Source organism: Anser cygnoides, chromosome 1 (assembly GCF_040182565.1).
Source record: "Anser cygnoides isolate HZ-2024a breed goose chromosome 1, Taihu_goose_T2T_genome, whole genome shotgun sequence".
Taxonomy (NCBI): domain Eukaryota; kingdom Metazoa; phylum Chordata; class Aves; order Anseriformes; family Anatidae; genus Anser; species Anser cygnoides.
Window position 1 is genome coordinate 129,788,711 of NC_089873.1, and position 21,252 is coordinate 129,809,962.

Here is a 21,252-nt window from a genome sequence, read left to right on the forward strand (position 1 = left end):
AAACCCAAGAAAATGTTCTGATTTTTCCTGATGGAGACTGCTTTTATTCCTTTGAGGGGGAAAAATAGAACCTTTCTTTGCTTGATTCCCTCTCTCTAGATGACATCACCTCAGCCCAGAAAACAAATGTACTTAAACACCTGATTACTGGGATTTGGACATCCAGATATTTTTGTGCAGCTGAGCCTACACTCTTAAGCTCAGTTGCTGTGCTCCCCTTTACACACATCATATCATGTTGCAGAGTAATGGGCTAGGGAAGGGTTTTCCAGATCTCCCTGAGAAACCAATTTAGTCCTGAAGGCAAAGAAGCTGAATGAATTCATGTTACCTCAGACTATGCTAATTGCATTAAAACCATGGACGTGGTTAAGAAACAGTAAGACACAATTCAGGCCTTCACTGCCAGATGTCTTTGTCTGTATATTTCTGTTGTGTTATTTTGCCCCTCTGTGCTCCAGTGGTGACCAGAAACTGCTACTGCTGAATGACTGAAAGATCTGTGGAGTCTTTTTTTTTTTTTTTTTTTTCCCCAGAAAACAAGAGCACAATTCTGCAGCCCAAATTGACCTGGAAGTCCCAAGTTAAGTAACAGCTCATACAGCCCATGCAAAGGTTCAGCTGTCATTAGATTCATTCACAGGGAAGCTTGATGAGCTGAAACAAGAATTTCTAGAGAGCAAGGAAGGCTCAGTGTCCCCCTCCTCCTCTCTCCACAGTTGTACCAGGCTTACTTGTTCCTATGTTTGCTGTTTGGTTAGTGGTGGCAACTGGTTTAACCAGACACTCAGTGGGGCAGGCAGTGCACAAACACCGCTGGAGCAGCTTTCCCAGCCCTTCAGGGCCGTATGGCTTGGGACTGTATAAATGAGCACAACAGAGCCTGGTGGGGGAAAGTGTAGAGAGGTGAACCAGCTTGTCCCAAATCGCAGATCAAATCCACCACTTGGCCAGACCCAGGTACCTGCTCTGGCCACCACTGAAGGGTTAACACAGAGCCATGTTCATGTTTCATCTCCCTGCTCAGGTCTGACGCTCTCTTGAAACCTGGGCTCATTTAGAAGCCATTAGGATCTTGGGTGGAGGTTTGGCTCATGGCTGGACCTTCCCTCAGAGCTTTTAACTTCTCATTTCGAACCTCCAGAAGCAAAAGAGATGGGATTTTTCTTTCCGCTTGCTTTCCTCGTTAAAGTGCCTTCTCACAACACTTGCTGGCCTCACCTGCAATGTTCTGGTCTCCTCCCTCCAGTGCGGGGAGCCCTGAGGCCTTCACCCACCCTCTGCCCTGACACCTGTAGCAGGGGCAGCCATGGGCACTCCTGGCACCCTGACATATCTTCAGGGAGAGATAAGTTGGGAGGGAGTGGGGTGGTTGTGACAAATGGGTCAAAACACGGCCATCACGGCCCACTCATCCGAGCAGAGACGCACAATGCTCTTGAGGCCTCCTCAGCGGGCCATGGCACTGGTGCTCTCCACAGGCTTTACTTGACACTGGCATAAAAGCAGCACCAGGTGGGGTTAGAAAGGAGGGCAGAAATAAAGGATCTTTTATTTACAGTGGGAGCACTGAGGGGAGGAAAGCAGCCTTCCCAACACCAATGCCTTAACTCTGGGAAGGGGGGCACACTCCTCCCAGAAGCACTCACCTCTTTCTGATGGCTGCACGAGGAGCCCAGAAGGACATCTTCTCCAGCTGCCTAAACTAGAGCTGGGTGGGTCGATGACACTCTCACTCTCTCCTCCCACATATCCACTACAAAAGGCCTTTAGCCATATTAATCCTCCTGCATTGAAGAGGGCCACATCTGATCATGTGGATGAAGACTGCAGCATAGGGCACGTCCAAGTTGGCTGAAGTAAGGTTGCATGAACAAGCTCAGCTCTGGCATTTCCCATACATACATTTTGCAACTTTAATTGTATTATTTCAAAAAAGACATTTGCAGTGGTTTTTGTTTTCTTTCTTTCTCTCTCTCTCTCTCTCTCTCTCTCTCTCTCTCTCTCTCTTTTTTAATGCATACGATATTTAATAATAGATAACAGGCAGGAACCTCAATCTAGTAAATATATGGAATACTTTTTTTTTTTTTTTTCCCCCTAAACACTGATAACCCCACCTGACCAAATCAGAAGAGGCAGAGATGCCTGGAGGAACAGTTTGATTTTCAGCAGATCCATCAACACCAGAAGAACAGAAACTTCCCCAGAGACTTCACTTTGGCTCACTGCAAAAAGCAGATCCCATGCAAAAGTTCAAAGCCTAGTTGGAGTGGAGCTGACTTGGCCATTAGGGAGCAGTGACACGGAGCAGAAGGGGTGATGCAAAGTGAAATTACCAGGTGGAGAACAGTGGGACTTCCCCAGAGGCCAGCACTGAGTATTAGCAGGCTGGTGTGATAGGGGTCATTGTGCTGTTCAAACATCAGAAGAACACAGTAAATGAAATGACCATCTTGCACTCTACCTCCATACATATTTTACTTTACCAAAAAAGTTACTTGTACAGTTCTCAAGGACTTTTGTTTATTCTGTATGTTTCCTGGGGCGGCAGAAAGAGGGTACTTTATTTGTTCTTAAACATCGTGTTTCCTCTCTCTGAGTAAAGCTGGTGATGTTCATGTGCTCTACAGGTATTTAGCAGCTTTACACAGTGCAACAGGACAGTGAATAATTTGCAGATTGGTCTGGTTAAGCCACCTCAAACTCCATCACTGGTTGATCTCCTGGTGAGACTTTTGCGTCTACAGTGATAAAGTTTAAAAGCATGCAATTACCTGTGCTGGAGAAAAAAAGATAATAGAAAAGAATCCCCAAACCCATCTTCTTTGTTTGTCAGATATTGGTACTCTGCTTCATTTCATAGCCATTATGTTTTTAAAAAGTAAAACAAATAAGAGAGAGCACTGTGAATGCCAAAGCCTAAAAGAGATCAATATAAAGACCTACCTAGAAAAGACTGTGCACGAAGACAATACACAAATGGTTTCACTGACCTCCCTCCTGAACCCTGTGGTTTGGTAAATACCTTACTTAATCTGTTCAGCATGAGAGTAAGCAGTGAATCAGATTCTTAAGCCACCATAAATGCATGCCCACAGAAGAAGAAAACAGCAAGTGTTTATTCCTGACAAAAAAAAAAAAAAAAAAAAAAGAATAACATCAGGAAGACAATATTGCAACTATAATGAAAATGTAATGAAAGCAGATTGGATCCCTTCATCCTCGGAAACTAGATGAGAGGCTTAGAGATTATCTCAGGTACTGCTGGTGTCTTCAAGGGCAGTTCCTTGCAGCACCGGAGTCCATCTCCACCGTACCCACATGCCATAAAGGGTCCTGCAACTGGCCCACAAAAATGTTCCCAGACTCATTACCTGTCCATATTGACATCTCATCCGAAAGACTAAGATACAGTAACACCCAAAGCAATAGAAGAATCTAACCTTAGCAGACTTTTTTTTTCGAGACTCAAAGAGCAAGAATGGTCAAAGCCCTTCTCTGGATCATTTGAGAAGTACCTCATAAGATTGCAGACTGCAGGAAACTCTACTGCTCTGCAAAATGAAGAAATGATACTCTCAGTTAGGATCACCTTAGTAAGCTGATGTGCTCCTCCTGTTGTAACGGAGTGGTTGAAATAAAAGCAGGTATATGTCATCAACCAAAATAAAGGCATGTGGGGCTAAAATTATATTTGATTGCTGCTTTCTGAAGGCTGTCAGTCTGTGGAGCCACAGCAGAAGAAAAAAAGAGTGGACCTAAATGATATTTAAATTTTATAAGCTATCTGTACAGCAGTTCTAATGAGAGAGATGGCTTAGTGTAATCTCCTGACAGATGTTACACACATCCAAATCTCCTCAAGCAGTGGCCTGGGTCTCCTGCAGCTCCTGGGCTGATGGGGAACTTCTCTGCTTCGGTGGGAGCAGTGAGTGTCTGATTTATGTTTGCTTGTTTGTTTGTTTTATTTTTTTAAAGTTTGTTTCATCATAAATAGCTTGAATTAAAGCATTTCAGTTTGGATCTGAAGTCTGTGTGATGCCTTCTGAACACTAACTCTCTTAAAAAAATAAACATTTTAGCCAAAATATGCCATTTCCCCTCATTTCCCCAACTTTACTGCTAACCAGAATCTGACTATTTGAGTGCACTAGTTTCTTGCTAGGTATTAGAAGGGTAATAATGAAGCATGGAAGAAACGCGGATATAGTGATGAGTTTCTGCAGACCGCTGTTTATCGACTAAAAGTTCCATAAGTCTCATCACCATTATGTCAAACAAACAAGTTGCTGCTTGTGATCTGCAAGAGTTATTGACTGAAGTCAAAATGCCAGTTGTCATTCCACACACGTATAGGGTTGCTACACTAAACATAACTTTTTTTTTTTTTTTTTCCTGATATGGGAGACATGGCAAAAGAAAACAGCATTGTTAAACAAAAATACTGACATGGTTTATTAAAAAAAAAAAAAAAAAGAAGGATCATTGCTTCAAACAGGGCAGAGCCTAGCTTTAAGAGTGAAATTTCAGCATTCGTGTGCCCTTGCTTGTCATTCCAAGATAGAGAAGCAACACTCGGTGCTGGCTGAAGCATCCGTCAGGTCAGTGTAGTTTCAGACGGAGCCATGTGCAATACGGGGCACAGCTACCAGGGTCCTGTAGGTTCTACACCAATGCCTCTGAGATCAAGGATTTCCTTCCCCTCAGCCACGCACACAATCGAGATTTGTAGGATATAGGTATACAGCCTGGCTTTAAAAAAGACAGAAGAGTAACATTTACACTGACTAGCATTTTAACCCAAAGGTGACAGTAAAGCAGAGCATTTATTCTGAAAGACAATGACTACCTAACAGGAGGTGGGAAAGGATTCAAGCAGAGGGAAAGGAAGAAATATACCCCTTTTTCATCCCCAAAATGGTAGCACAAGCAGCAGTTTCTGAAATGCAGACCAAAGGCTTTCCTTTGCTTAACAGGAAAGAAAGAAAAGTGAAGAAGAAAAGGGGAAGAAAGAGCCAAAGACGAAATGGAGGTTCTCTAGCAGCCAACAGTGCATGTGTTATGCCAGGGTGCCTCTCAAGAGCTGCAGAATCAGTATCCAAGCATTAATTCCCCTTCACTGCTTCGCAGAGAGCCAGTGGCATCATAGCAGATTCCAACTTTACCTTAGCAATGCCCAATGGAGCAGCTGCACTCCAGAGAGCATTTTGCTTGCACGTCCTCGAGCTGTCGGCTTGCAGCACGTCACTCCAGCCATCCGAACAGGAGGCCAGCAGAAAGGGGAAGGCTCACAGTGACCTGCCCGATAACATTTTCTGCAGACTAGAAATCCCAGTCAAATCTCATCCAGCCCCATCATAGCCTCCTGCAATCAAACCTGACAAGGAAAGCCAATTACAAAATGCATTTCAAGCCTCACCTGGTCTCCCAAGAGTAGCTCTACGTATCTGAAACATTTTGATGGGCTTCTTGAAATGCTTGCCTGGCTAAAGTGACCTACAAATACCAATTTGCAGCACATCCTTTATAACATTTGCCTCAGTGTTGGAACCCACGTCCTACATTTAATGCTGGAAGCTCAGGAAGAGCTAGGACTAGCTGCTATAATCCATGGTAGAGGTAACTGTCATAATTTGAAGGGTATGCCAAGAAATATGTTGTGATCGGGACTCTTAATCCTTATAGTAATTTCTGAAGGTGCCTCCAGAGTAGAATGGTCTTTACTCGTTATCTCTAGCTATGAATCTAACAGGTAGGGAATAGCCAATTGGCAAAATTGTGCTCTCTGAGCTGTACAGCCAGCCCTGCTCCACCACTCTGCCCAGCCCCGCGTGTGTGCCAGCACAGAGAGCAGAATACTTTGTACGCAGATCTGATGGCAGTGTTTCATCCTCACCACAATATCTTCTGCTAATAATAAAGTAAGAACCATTTGAGGACATTAAAACAGGCCAATCCATCAAAGAAATGGGCTCAGGTTCTAAGGCAGAGGAAATCAGTGTAATTCGCTGACACTAGTCAAGTTACACCAATTTATTCCTACTGGAGATCCGGTCTGCTAAATGCTAACACTGTCCTCAGGTTTTACTTTCTCTCACTGGGTTGAGGCAAATAGACCCAGTTTTTTAATAAAAAAATCCTCCTCGTTGTTAAAGATCCGTGTTTGAATTCAATGAAAAAGGAAAATGTCCTGCCTCAGAGTGATTACAGAAGTAGCATAACTTGGAATAGGCAAAACTGGATTCACTTGGAGCAAGACAAAGCGAGTTCCTGCAGGCTTCCCTCCCACTGAGTTACACAGAAAATCAACTACTTCAGGCATCCTCGTGCTGCAGCATCCCAGAGCAACAGCAGTCGGGGGGCAAAAATGGAATGACCACAAGGCAGTTGCAATACAAGGCACCGAAGCATAAGCCCATACTTGAGTAGCCTTATCCTTCATCCTTGAGTCTAAACACTTTGTTCAATCAACACTGAAGAGAATACTTATTATTACTATTATTTTTTTTTTAGCGGCAGCAGTATCTCCTCTCGCAGCAGAGCAAGGTTCCCACGGATGCCATCTTATCTCTCACAAAGCCAGGAGGCGGGGGGAGCGCAGGAAGAAGTGCCAAAGTTTGCCTTTCCTTTTTCGAAATGTCAGTGCTTATTGATCAGTAAATCACTTCAACAGCTTATTAAGTAGATGTCACAGAGAGTTACTACCGGTCTCCTATTAATTTAAAAATACTAATGGGTTTTTTTTTGAGCGTAATTTCTTTCCAAATGAAAAATGCTCCCTGTGTTAAAAACTGAACATTTTGGACCCTGTTCATCAGTGTGCAAGGCTGCCGATAATACGTAATGCACATTTAGTACAGATTTTAACACCGCAATATGTTTTTAAGGTTGCTCTATAGCTTTGTTGTCTCGTTTCTTTATCATTTCAAAGGATCCTCTCCATTTGGTTTTTCCATTGGCAGACAAACTGACATTCTCCTGATGATGCATATTGTTCACAGTTTCATGTCAATACCAGCATAAGTAGAAGCTATCAATCACTTTCCTGATGATAACAGTAAATAAATAACGCACACTTTAAACCTTCAAAGCACTGCATAAACATCAGTTTGTTTTCACATCCCTGTAAGCACTGAGGCAAGTAGTTTAACCATTTTGCTAGGCACTAACTCAGATCCAGGAATGGCTTAAGACCCATATGACTCTTTATGTGTATTATCCACAGAAGACGTACGTTCTGGCAGATAACCTATATATAAAAGACCAGGAAAGCTGTATTTCCAAAAATTGAAAGAAATTCCACTCAATCATAAAAAAACAAAGCTCTTTTAACTGTGAGGGTGGTCACGCACTGGAACAGGTTGCCCGGAGAGCTTGCGGACTCTCCAGCCCTGGAGATGCGGAGAAGCTGGCTGGCCATGGCCCTGAGCATCCTGCTGGAGCTGCCCCTGCTCTGAGCTGGGCGGTTGCACTGCCGCTCCCCAGAGGTGCCCTCCGGCCTCAGCTGGTCCGCGCCGCTGCTTGATGGAGTCAGGATCCCTCCTTTGGACTGCCGCATGCTCACACAAAATAAGTACCAATGTTTGCGGCTACCACAGCATTTTACTGCCTTTTGCTTTTCTGTGGGTGCAGCTAGAAATGCCAAGGGCATGGCTAGAGATGTCATTAACTCCCCAGTCCTGCAATGAAGGATACACAGAGCCAGACACATGAAACGAAAAACACATAGAGGATCAAACTGAGACATCTGATTCCAATATAGCGTGCAAGGAGCGGGCGGGTGTTCTCTGTGTTTGGAAGCCTTTCAGCTCTCAAATATAACTACTGTTCACTCTCCAACAAAAGACTGGGATTAAGTATCAAACTTTATTTTTTTTTCTTTTTGTTCAACATCTACCAGACAGACTTAGTAGCATCTTTCTCCCACAGTTTTCCTTCACAGATATAAAAGTTTCCTGCCCATTACATCTTTGGTTATTTCACATCCCATTGATCATTTTGCCTGTCCAGCCAGCAGAACTGCAGCAAATAAGCAAGCAAAGTGAGAGAAGGCTAGAGTCTTGCCCTGTAGAGCTGCAGCCCTGTGCTGCCTCCCCTGTGCTCTTCTCTGCCTCTCCCCCTCCTTCACATATCTCCTTTCATTCCCAGAGACATTTCCAATAGCAGATAAATCATCACTTTGAATTCTTCTTGTGATGTTGTAACAAGCAGGCAACTGGCATGACATGTTGTAGAGAGACACATGTGAATACCTAAGTCAGAAATAATGAGATTTCTCTCCCATATCCAGCGTGAAATGAGAGGCAAACGACATCACCGCTGAAAACAGAGGAGTGCAAGGAGTGGTGTGGGGAAGGGAGGGAGGGAGAAAGAGCAGATGTCTGATCCATTTTGCTTACTACAGTGGATTTCAGAAGAAAAACCGTCTGGCAGGCAGCACCCTGGGAAACAGCCTGGGAGGGATGGGACAGTGGCAGAGCAGTGTCTCAAAACCAGGCAGCTCCACCCTACATCCCAAGGACACGTCCCCTGTGGCCAGGCACTGCTGTGCATTGTGGCTGAAGGAGCCAGGGCTTCAAACAAAAACACAGAGGCGAAAGGAGGAAACAAAAGAGAAAGGGGATAAAAGGTCCCAGTAAATCAATTAATGAAAAAGTCTGCTTCAGTGTATAGACAGCAGTGGTAATTGCTGTGTGCATTGCCTGTGATGAATAGGGCCCAGTTACCGTTGCACAACTCATCCTTCTGAGCTTGGCTGGGAACCAGCAGAGCGCTGATCTCCACTGAAAGTCTTTAATTGTTGTTAAATTAATCAGGGCAGGGTGGCAGCTTTGGGTTCATGCTTAACCGTCCCATTTTCTCCCAGCCCCAGACTCCCACCTTCCTCCCTGCTCCTCCCGCCCCTTCCCCGGCCCCTGAGCTCACATCGCTTTTGGATCAGTCTAATGCTGGTCCCGTTCACAGTGCAGTGAGCCATGCAATGAATCTTGGGGTCCTGCGTTTCATCTGCTTCAGGACGTTGTCTCTTTGAAAGCCACAGCGTAACACAAAACTTTGGAAAGCAGAACTCCAGACATACTTAAAACCACAAGATAGGGGAGTAGAGTGTTTTGCCACCAACGCCGAAGCCAGAGATATGGGTGTTGCTGTTACTGCTTAACGCCGGGCGTGCAAACACTTCCCAGGAGCAGCCTCGTTCTCTGAGGTGGCAGGCAGCAAGGAGCTTCATCACCTTAAACCCTTTCTTTCATATTAGGGGTCACTTCTCTGAGCTATTTACAGCGTAAAACTGGAATAAGCAAGACGACAATGTGATCCAAAATGTGTTTCTTTTTGGCAGTCGGAGAAGAGGTCAAGAGACTGACAGTGGTTAGAGATGACTCCCACACCCTGCATCGTCAGAAGGGTCCTCCCAGAAGTCTTAAGCTCGCCCTGTCTCCCCGTGCTGCTGAAGGATTTGTTGGGGATTTAGCTAGGATATCCCATGCAACTTTCCCAGTGTTAAGCCAAGAGTATGTGAAAGATCACTGCAAAGAGAAAGAGACCTTCCTCCAAGAATAGAGAGGATTGGACAAGAAGTAATGGGAGCGATTAAGGAATAATTAAGTTGTAGCAGCAGACATCTGGGTTAGATGTAAGGAGGAAAAAGCAGTAAGAGTAGGAAAGGAGTGCAATATATTTCCTAGGCAAACTGTGCAGTCACTGTCAGCAGAGGTTTTTAGGAAGGAGACAAACAGCTGTCAGGAACGACACAGACCTGAAGACATAGAGGTGATCTGAACAGCCTCTTGCGGACCTACTGTGGAAAATCAGACTGGACTAAGGAGGTGGTAATTACGGGTGAGCAAGGCAGCAGCAGGCATCCTGAGGACCCACTAAAAACTGCAGTGACAAATGCAGCCTCAGTGTCTAGCCCTGCACAATTCTGAAAGTCCCTCTTGTCCCCACTCTATCCTTTACATACAAAATAAATGCCATTGAATATCCCTTGACTCTTATAAAGAAAATACATCATTTAGAGCAAAGTCTGGAAAAAAAGGTGTGTTAGATTTACCAGATTATTTATTCAGCAAAAAGCATAACCCGAGGCCCTCCCAGCAGTCTTCGTCCACTACGTTCCATCTTTATGCAGAAAAAGTTAGGTACTTGTATAACGCAACTTGCATAACACAATCCCACTTTCTCACCCAGCTTAAATGATCCACATGGCAAGATGACCATGGAAAGACCTGGAAAAAAAAGCAGTCCATAGCTAGCATAAGCAGCATTTCACTATTCTAACTATTCTAACATAGTTTAAAGAAGTCTTTGAAGAGTCTTCTTGAAAGAAGAGATGGCCCAGAAAGTGTCTAGGTCATTGACAGGTGACCAAACTCACTGTTTTGAATAATTTATTATGAAGAGATGCCCAATTAAAGTAATCTAATGCATCCAGATAAACCTGAGGAGCTGCTCGCAAAGAACTTGACCGCAAATCTGAGAAAGACTCAAGCCCTGAAATCTCACGCAGCATCCCTCCTCATCCATTCCTTCATACTGCCATCTGATTTCTTTACTTTTGGCTTCTCAATGACAAATGAAAGGCCTTCCATCTCCTGAAGTGAGGCTGTATAAGGATATATCTTAGCATAATTACATTTGATAAAGAACCACTTCAGATAAAATATGCTTGTATCACTGCATTTTTTCCTTCTTACTTCCTAAAAATGAAGGCAAATTTGCAAGTCTTTATTATCCTAGAAAAAGGCATTTAGCATTTTATTGGCATTTCCATATTTGCTTGGCTCAGTTTTACATTCATCGGGGGTGACATCATTCGTATATTTTATTTGCATTAGAATGGCAATTTAGGGTCATTGTGCAATCCCAGCAATATGCATTGCACTGTGCAGCTCTGATCTCCCTTCTGTGCTGGGAGGAGGGAATCTAACACCAACACAATGATGAAATAGTTTATCTTTACATATCTGACAACTTTCAGCTTCTAGTGTCTGATTTTGGAGGGGCAGGGGGAAGGGTGGTGGGAAAGAGTGGGACAGTAGAAAAAGAAGAGGAATCCCAAGGATTCACTCCCTCAAAAGAAAATGTATTGATTTTTCTTGGGACATGCGAAAAAGCAGAGTTTACTAGTTAAAGCTGATCTTTTGTAAGGATCTGTTTCGGTCTACCAGATCCTTCTTCCTCTGAGGAGCAGAACGATGTACATCTGAAAAGTATCAGGTCCCACCATGGCAGATGGAGGGACTATGGCAGACGTTCCCACAGAACTTTTCCATCTTTCTTTTTAAACCCATATTTAGGAAATTCCATTGTTTTCTCTTCAGCCCCCAAACTGCTCTAGCCTAAGCAGCCCAGACACAACTCTTGGGCTTCAATTGCTTCATTATCTTCGGTCATTTTTATTTCAAATAAACTTACTGTAGGGATGACGGGCCCTCACTGAAACAGCATCACATTCTGCATAATAACAGAAGCTCTCTCATATGTGTGCACTAAGTATTTCACTTATTTTTTCAAGGATCACTACATCTTACTGAGAATATCATTTGCAGGAGGGCATTTAACCTTTCTTTCTTACCTTTTTCTATGTACCAGAAGATCCCTCTATTTTACAGGTAGCTGTAGCCAAGATTTTATTGATTATGTCTTATCTGTGTGGAACACGTATAACAAAATCACTGGGTTTCATACTATCAGGAAAGAATGGAAGCACAGAGTGGGTAAAACCAATTCTAGGCACAGTGCAAACCAAATCAGGACAAGACTCATGAGTTTGCTGGCACTTATTATTCTGCTTCTCTTAGCCATCGTATGTATCATAGCATTATTTCTGAAAAAAATGTTCTTAAAGTCTTTTTCTACGTTTGTTTACCCCTGGGGCTGGTATTTTGTACTAGGACTTTAGCTCTGCCAATAGAAGAGTCAGCTAGATAGTGCACCAACCAGTCCTTGGATTCCGCTGCTATATTCCCAGATGGCTCTTAACACTGCAGCAATTCCTATGTTATTGTTAAATAATTGGAGGAGGGGAAGATTTGGGAAGGAAGAACAAGTTGCATGCATTGGCTTCCACAGATGAGAAGGTAAAAGACAGTTAAACTTTTCCCCACGTGGATAATTTCTTAATTATCTGTATAGATTTCCTGTCTGTCTTGCTATTGCTTCCACTGCATCTCATTAGGATTTGTTTAGCTCCAGATAGTCTCACAATTGTTGTTTCTAGATGCTTTTGAAAATTACTATAATTTGTTTGTTACTTGTGTTAAAAAAGGCTTGAATTACGAGCTTTTCCAACAAATGTTTACCAAGTATTACAGAATCCATAATGAAAATTTACTCTGTAACACTTGGTGGTTTTATTTTTCATGATTACGAGGTTGCTGTTGCTGTTGTTTATAATCTGAAACGTAACAACCCCATCAAATAGTTAAGCCCAAAGCAGAGCCCTTCAGAGTTAAGCTATGGTTAGCCCGGAGTACTGGAAGCAGGACTTCATTAATTCGAGCAGTATGGTATTACAGCTTATACATATCAAATCATAGCCAGTAGTAGATGAAATTTATTACTTGAAGGCTAAGCAGGGTCTCGCCTGAAACGAGATGACAGTTTTGCTTGCCCTCCTAGTACCACGTGTCGCATCTCCATGTCACACACACGTTACACCCAGCATACCCAGCAGGGTGCTCTGTTTTGAATGCTCCCGTGAGACAAAACGTGCTTCAGCATTCTTGGGTTTTGAGAAGTGGAAAACACGAGACCGGGGAACGCCCTCCTCCAGCACCACTCTTCTGAAGTGGAGCCTGAAGCAGTGACTGGAGGGTTTGGTGACCAGAGCACTGACCTCCCTCTTCAGGGACCAGGGCCCAAGATGGATATGAACAGCCCTAACATAAGGTGCCTGAAGGCCCACAACCCCAGAGCTTTCAGTGAGGAGAGCAGAGTTATTTTTCACATTAGAATATCGCTTTTCCTTCTGAGAATACTGCACCCGTTTCAGTTTATACAAAATCCTTACCACGCTCAAAGGATTTAGGAAAGGTATCCTTCTTCTCTGTTTTCAGACTGTTTTGCTTGTGGACTTGACAACACGAACTTGTGACTGGCCTTTTTCATTGCATGACGGAAGGTGCATGCTCTCCACAGGCTCTGCAATAGGATGCTTTCCAGAAACAGCAGCAGCAACTGAGAGCAAAAGGCCCTCAGGAAGATGAGTAATGCAGAGAGTAAAGGGAGGGATTTCCATGGCACAGGGCCCAAACTGCAACCCTTCATGAAGATCAATCAGTTCTGGATGTTGCTAAGCCTGAACAGCGAACGCCTCTATGCAAGAAAATAAGTGCCCGCCCATCACTCATTGCTGTCCCCGGGGAGCTAACTCAGTCATCGGTCTGTCCAGCATCTTTGCTGTAGAATTTGGTGTCAAACCATATCAGCTTGAAAACCGCATTTCTCTAGGCTAGCACTGACATTCATAGTTCAAAAGAAAGACTGCAAGCTTGATTCATCTTCATTTTATGCCGCAGCAGTTCCACAGAAGTCAACGGAGCCACACTGACATGTACCTGGAATGAATCCGGCTCCACATACGGGAGTGCCTGGAGAAACTCCTAGAGAGTTTCTTGGGCTCCACAGGACTTGTGTTTCCACTGCGCGAGCAGCACTGGTGCTTTTAAGAGCCTGTGCATGTGATTTGAGAAGGGAAAAATTAATTTCCACCAGAAGTATAAACCTAGTATCAGCACTTCTCTTGGTGTCCCATACTGAAAAAATCACAACTGGCAGGGCACTGATTTACTTTAGATCATAACATTAGCCACCACATTTTGGTTGTGTTGTAGCCTCTTCAAATGGCGTGCTCTGGAAATCACTTCCAGGGTTGCTTTCAATATTTTGAACTATTAAGCTAAGCACTTTGAAATCAGCTCTGCTGTGAGCCTCTGGGAGGCTTGACCAGATGACCTCCAGAAGTCCCTTCCAGCCTATAATTTTCGCTGAATGTGAGATTCTGAGATTATTTACTTCTGCTGCTGTTTACCCTGCCAAGCCTCTGTTTCCAACCTTGTAATCCAGCTCTCCCTCACCACAAAGCACCGACTTTCCCGTTACTAACAGACTACTAACCAGAACACTTTCCTGCAAGATTATTACCAACTCCATTCATCTACACCAAATCTACTTCCAGATCTGCTTTTACTGCTTACACATCTTTGGGCATGGGAGTCCCTTGTAATTTCCCCTTACTCAGACATTCCTTAACACCTGACAAGCAACTGGGATTTTCCAGCTTGTCCTCATCTGTTCCCCAACTGCTTCCATACGGCTTAACAGCTCCCCATTGTTGTCTTATGGCAGACGAGGAGGGCCTGATGGAAGCCAGAACACAGAAGCAAACCTCATTTTGCTTTGTTTTCAATCAAAAATAAATACTTTTACACACTGGTAAATGGCACACAGGCATATGGCAATGTCTTCCTCTGCTCCATACACTGCGTATGTCTATACATACCACGTATATGTAGACTTTGTGTAAGCAGCATTCTTTCCCAGGAAAAGCTGGTCTAAGCCCCGAGCTGACACACCCGGTTCCTCCCCTGAATACTTCACTCAAATGCAGACAAATTACAAATGTGAATGTGCTACATCACTCGTGTTTCTCTTGGCGCTTCCAGCGATTTTTAACACGGTGTGCCAAAAGGGCTTCTGTCAGGCAGTATCCAGCTCTTTACCACCGCTGCAAATGCTGAAGTGATGGAGCTGGCACAGATCCATCAGGTGAGAATGGCAGGAGCAAGGGGCCATGACAGGCTTCACCCCCTCCATTAGCACCGGCCACCTGGCTCACATTTCCCCAGTTCCTCAGTTGTCCTCTCACCTCTGCCACCCACATTCATTTTGGCGCTGCACATACCCTGGTGCTCTTCAAACGAGATGCCTCTGCCTGGCGGCACTCCTGGAGCAAACCAGTTCATTCGAGCTGGTAAGCCTGTCAGTCAGTATTTAAAAGAGCTTCCAGTTTTGCAGTATATAAATTAACCTTGACACCTACTGCAGCGCTACCTTCGCTTTTCCTGCACAGCCAGCTGCACTTGACGGGAGTTAATAACTGCAGGTAGCAAGAGAAGGACGCTGCTTTCAGGAAAAAACATGAGGAAAAGCTTTCAGGGGACATGAAGATGTTTCTTGCAGCGCAGAATTCTGAAATTAGCTTACAGGCAGATACCCCAAGACACTTACTTGTATCCCTTTGATCACTGGTGCTCAGCCACAGTGGCTTGTTGGACACGGCATTTTTACTTCTCTTACTTGCTTTGTGCAGGAGCTGCATCAGAGTGCTGAGGCATACAAGTAGAAGGTAGCATTTGTGTGGCCCTTATCCTAATTAGCTGTGTTTCCACATGCCCTTTAATTCACCCAACTAATCCCAGAGATGGAGTGACCTTTGTCTTTCACCTCCTTTATCACACTCAGCAAATGAGCGAGTTCCCATAACCTAGGCCAACCATTACAAATAACCAGCCAGGACTGAACTCTATAGCTTTTGTCTGCGGAACCAAAATACCTTTTCTTTGCCAACTCCAAAGCAGAGCTACAAGCTAGGGATCTGCTTGTAATGTATTTGTAGCAAATATTTTATGCAAATTGTGGCATTTTTAAAAATTAAATATTCATCAGATTCAACAATTATTCCAGACCGACTAACTTGACTATCAAATAATATTCTGCAAATATTTTCCACAAATCATTGCCCTGTGTTTTAATGCATTTCTGATATAAAAGCAAGCTGGACCAAAGCAGCCATGTCACAGCCAGAGACATCACCTTCATTTGTATCGTGCAACCAAATTTAGCCCAAGAGAAAAAGACACAGCATCAGGTCAGGAGACTCTCCCCTATTATACTTCGGTGCACACGTAGCCTAGGTGGTAACAGCAAACAAATGGGGACTTAGTAAGCAAGAGAAGGGAACATTTCTTCTTCCCTTCCTCCCTTGAGGCAGAGAGCTCAGCAGTCTGCAAGGTGGGGATTATCCAGTTCACCTGGAAGAGCGAAGCCCAGACCTCCTCCAGGGTGAGGCGCATCAGCTGCTAGGGAGGGAGTCAGAAGGCATCACAAGAGCACAGGCCACCCGGCTGTGAGGAGCCGAGACCCATGGCCAGGCCGCAGGCATTCCCTCACCGCGTGCACGGTACAGTCACTGGGAGCTGCCATGCACACAAGGCCACCTAAGCTGAGGCTTCCTGGCCTGCCAGCAGTGGGCTTTGGAGGGCACCTGCAGAGCTTGTTATACAAATTATTGCTCAGGGGGCAGTGGACATGGGCCCAGGCTCACCTCCGTGGAAGCCTGTATCTGGCCCATTGGCTACAAATATGTCTAGATATTTCCCTGTAACACCAGAAGTGTGTTGTACTGGTCTAAGCAAACTAAAAAAAAAGAACCACCAAAGACTCAAGAATGTCCTTCTCCATATTTCGGCAACAAACCTGGTGACTCAGAGAGGCACCAAGCGCTCTGGGACAGCAGAGGCTAAACAAGGGGCATTGACAGGACCAAAGCTCACGGAGATTAATCACCCACACAAGCTGCTGCCAGCCTGCCTGCCATGGCTCTGCCTCCAAAACCGGCATCCCCCTGCTCCCGCACAGCCCAGCTGCAAGCAAGGTCCATTGTGCCTTTCCAGTGATCCTATCTGTTTACTGGAAGCCAAAACACGGCTGGTAACCGTTTCATTGGCATGCCAGCCCTCTTTTCAGCTGCTTGCCTCGTTCTCCCATCCTGTCCCCATGTCCCTCTCCAGCCGGCCAGCTCGCTTAAACAGCTACCAGCATTTGTTCGCATCTATCACGCAGCGATGGCCCGAGTCCAGACCCAAGCTGGCAGGATCAGCATCGTCCTATTCAGCGACACACAACCTACTTGTCATCCTTTTGGGAACCAGTGACTCAGACATAACTTTATTGCAGCCTGGCAGCTGGTGGGACCGGCGAGACGCACAAAGAGAATAATGCCGGCGTGCACAGCGCCGCGGAGCGTGGCACAGAAAGCCTGGATGCAGACTTCATTCAAGCCCTGGCATAATTAAAACAGCATTACCGTTCCTGGTGGCAGATTTTCACCTTCTGTAAACCCAGACTTTTTGTGAGTGTTTTGTTTTACCAGTTTGCCACATCTGGAAGTCAATGGATTATGAAACAGAAGAGCAAGTTCTCTTCCTTTCTTTTGTGCTACTGCTACTAGCAGGAGCACAGGAGCCTACCTCTGGGGCTGTGCATATGGTGGAGGCTTGGCTGGAGCCTTGCCAGCCACCACGGAGACAGCAAATCGAAGTGGGTGTTTGCTGTTCTGCAGGGATCCAGACAGGATTTTCTTTCAGATGCTACATCTGAAGGGGGAAAGTGAGGGAAATCTTATATTTACTACAGGCAGTCTTTCCCTCTTCATTCGTGGTTTTGGAGCAGAGCTCGGCAGCCCCGCGGGCTCCCTGTGTTGCCATATTCTCTCCTCCTCGCCCACCGATCCTGCTGATACAGCCAGTTTTGCAGGCATGGTTTTGTAGACTCAAGGAACTCAACTGGATGAATGAAGGAGAAAAAAGAATATAAGTCCCTCTAAGCAGAAAGCAATTGCAGCCCATGATGCAGTCTGCCCCCACGCAGCTGTGTTTTGTTTAGGGTACCTACATCTTCCCAAAGAGCTGCCCTCACTTATGCAGTACAGCATCCACGCAATGCCCTACAGCGAATATGTCCTCCTGGTTGCTTTGCACAGGCTCTAGCTAGAAATCATCTCCTCTGTATCTTTTCCATTACCAAAGACCTAGCCAGCACCAAACCACAATATCTGTATTTCCCCCTAAATACAGATTTTAGCCCTGTCTCAGAACTGCAGATACAAACAGGAGAGGGTAAAGGAAGAGGAAACATTTTCAGGGCAGCTGCAGGCAAAAAAACTAAACACATCTCCCTCCTTTTCCCTTCCCAGGATGCAAGACGTTGCTGTTACTTCATCCCTAGACCTATTTACATGAGCGTACAGCCAACGCACGCCTGCTCTACCTGAGGCAATGCCTGCTCCTAGTCCAGGCAACTCCGGCAGCTGATCCCCGCTCCTCACATCCCCACTCACTGGCCTAACCCATCCCTCAGCTTCCACTTCTCTGCGCTCTCCGAGAGGGAATAGCTCCCGTGGTTGTCTCAGCAGCTGCTCTTCGCTTTCCCAAGCAGCAGCGGAGCTAAATTGACCTAATTCCTGCTTGTTTCCCTGCCACCCACGGAATTAGAAATAGCAGCAGCAAAAGCTGCCAACGCTCTCATCAGCATTTGCTCTACAGTCGCGCAGATCGGCTCACGGTCGCTTGATTTCCTTCAGGCTCCACAAGGGCTGGAAACTTTTGAAACCTGCAAAAGTGATGGACAATTATTCCAGAAAATTCCATGGGCGGCCTCAAGGACAAGTGGATTCTTGTACCTTAGAGCACAGCACCAGCAGCGTTCTTTAGACTGCAAACATCAGGCATACATATTTGTAAGAATCCACAGATAAGTCTCCCATTTGATGTCTCCCCCCTTGTCAGATGTAGTTTGGGGCTGCAGTCAGGTTTGGACTATCAGGCTGATTGTTTTTTCAGGAATGAAAGCTCAATCAGTCTTGATCACAATTTCAGCAAGACAGGGCTTAAACTCACATATGTATTCTGTAGTGAAATTAGCCATCCCCTGCCAGGCAATATGAGGGCCCAGTTATTGCTTCATGAGGAGCAGCCTCCCTTTGCTCAAGTCCACAGTCTCAGATATAAAAAAATCATATAAAAAACATTCTTTCCTTGCCATGCCACAACCCAGGCTGCACAACTGCCCCCATAACTTACCAGGCTACCAAGAGAGCAGGATTGGGAACATTTATGTTAATTAGTGAGTGTATGGAGAGGGAGCCAAAGATATGTTAAGATCTGATATGGCATATGGGATCCGATAGCATGTTATTAGAGGTAGAAAGCAACCCTTCTCAGTGTAGCTTTTCAGTTGCTTATTAAGGCTTTCTGTTCAAACTTCGAAGTGCTTGGGCTGAAATTTTCCATGCCATAATTACTACTATTCTGGTAATTAAAGCTTGCTATAGTGCAGAGACACAAGGGCATTTCCTAGCTTTTGAGAGTGTGCTTCTGCAACCTTACTCATTTTTTTTCTAGTAGCAGATGATGGGGAAGGAAGGCTTAACCCTAACCGAACATGAGTGAGGCTGGCATTCATGTTCTCCCAAACTAGACAGGCACCAACCTACACCAGACAGGGATGCAAACTTTGCAAGAATTTATTCTCTGTCCTTGCATCTGCATTGGGTTTTTATTGCTCTTGAGATTCAAGGCATATCTCCTATGTCAGTCAGACAATAGACATCATAAAAATAATGGTGGCCAGTCACTCTTCAATTAATCCTCCTTCCTGTACCTTTGGCAAGGGGAATTGTTATGAGTGGACAAAGGCTTGTAACATACCATAACTTGAAGCATCTTTTTGGATTCAAAGTGAGTCAAATGTCACGCTGTACACCATTAACTTGGTCTGCAAATATTTTGCAGGGTAGTTAGAGGGCTCCATTCTAACCAAACCCTGAGCTGTTCAGATTTTAATATTTAATTGAAGCTCAAGCCCTTCCGTAGGTATTTTGGTGATTTTACCCTGCTGGGCAGCCAAACTCCACCACAGCCACTCTTGCACTCACCCTCCTCAAAGGGAAAGGGGGAGAAAATATGATGAAAATTTAAAAAAAACTCTCCACAGGCTGCAGCTCCGGCCCGGGGCCTGCTCCTGCGGGGGCTCTCCATGGGCCGCAGCCTCCTCCAGGCCACATCCACCTGCTCCACCGGGGGCTCCTCCACGGGCTGCAGCGTGGAGATCTGCTCCGTGTGGGACCCATGGGCTGCAGGGGGACAGCCTGCTCCACCGGGGGCCTCTCCACAGGCTGCAGGGGAACTGCTGCTGCCTGCCTGGAGCACCTCCTGCCCTCCTGCTGCACTGACCTTGGGGGCTGCAGGGCTGCTTCTCACTCCTCACTCCCCCAGCTGCTGTCACACAGCAGTTTTTTTCCCCTTTCTTAAATCTGCTCTCCCAGAGGCCCACCCAGCGTCGCTCCCTGGCTCGGCTCTGGCCAGCAGTGGCTCCCTTTTGGAGCTGGCAGGAGCTGGCTCTGGTCTGACCTGGGGCAGCTGCTGGGCTCTGCTCACAGAGGCCACTCCAGCAGCCCTTCTGCTACCAAAATCTTGCCACGTAAACCCAACACGGGTACCTTCCCTATCCCAACCCTCATCACCACAGTGGCCAACAAATTTTGTTCATTTAAAATTTGCTGTAGCTTCAAGTAAGAAGCTCTGGCACCACTTATACTCTGAGGAAACCTCAGAGCCAAACAGCCTGTGTAATGACTATGAAAATTGTATTATTAGCTTCTAAACAGAAGCAGCATGACACTCTGCAAAGGAAATACACAGGCTTTCAGAAGCACTGAGAGAAGGTGTCAGCTACAAATTAATGGCTATTTAAACATATTATTTGTTCCAAAGTGTTAAAAATGAGCTTTTTAGCTCTGACGGCAGAAAAGGTGGTGGTATGTCAAGTCCCACGTTGGCACGCCATCTCTCCCAGCTGTTGCTGCCAGCAGTTCAAAGCTGTTGATTGGTATAACTTCAAGACTCCCATGGGGAAAGGAAGTCTCTGGAGAAACAAAAAGAGGTTTTATTCCTTCCCCTTGGTTTAGCTGAAGCAGAGACATTCTGCTTTTGGTTCTTCTGACAAACACACGATTAAACGAAAGTAGAGGAACAGAGATTGACTTAAGTTAGCACAGATGGACAACTTGGATGCTAACCTTGCTGATGGACTCCTACTCACTGAGAAACTGAATTTACAACTAGTTAAGCATGTGTTGGCTCAACTAAGCAGTGCAATGTGGCTTCCACATCCTAATCTCAGGGTATCATAGATTTCCAGAGAGCACTGTGAAAGCCAAAAGGCTCTCAGAATCTGAAATTTTTACTACTCTCCCCATTTTGCCTCTTTAAAATTTACTGCCTCAGAGAAGCAGAGCCTCTGATATGAAACAGCCTAGGAAAATGAACTGGTAAAGCTAAAAGCTAACTCAGCGGAAGGCGGAAACATCTACATTATCTGAAAGAGGCACTGTCTTAGCTACTCTGCCAGCTCGTTTTTTGTGGGGGTGGGTATATCGGGGGGGGGGACTGTATGTTAACCATT

General features: G+C 45.3%; 1 protein-coding gene and 1 long non-coding RNA gene across 4 annotated transcripts in view; both read right to left on the minus strand.

Annotated features, from left to right (window-relative positions):
* NHS (NHS actin remodeling regulator) overlaps nucleotides 1-21,252 on the minus strand; it is a 251,881-nt gene that overhangs the window by 176,495 nt on the left and 54,134 nt on the right. The gene's annotated exons all lie outside the window — the stretch shown is intronic.
* LOC136786747 (uncharacterized) overlaps nucleotides 1-21,252 on the minus strand; it is a 132,510-nt gene that overhangs the window by 57,746 nt on the left and 53,512 nt on the right. The window contains exon 2 of the long non-coding RNA XR_010826238.1: nucleotides 1-21,252. This exon is cut by the window's left edge and continues 57,746 nt beyond it; it is cut by the window's right edge and continues 8,476 nt beyond it. This is a non-coding gene — a long non-coding RNA (uncharacterized lncRNA).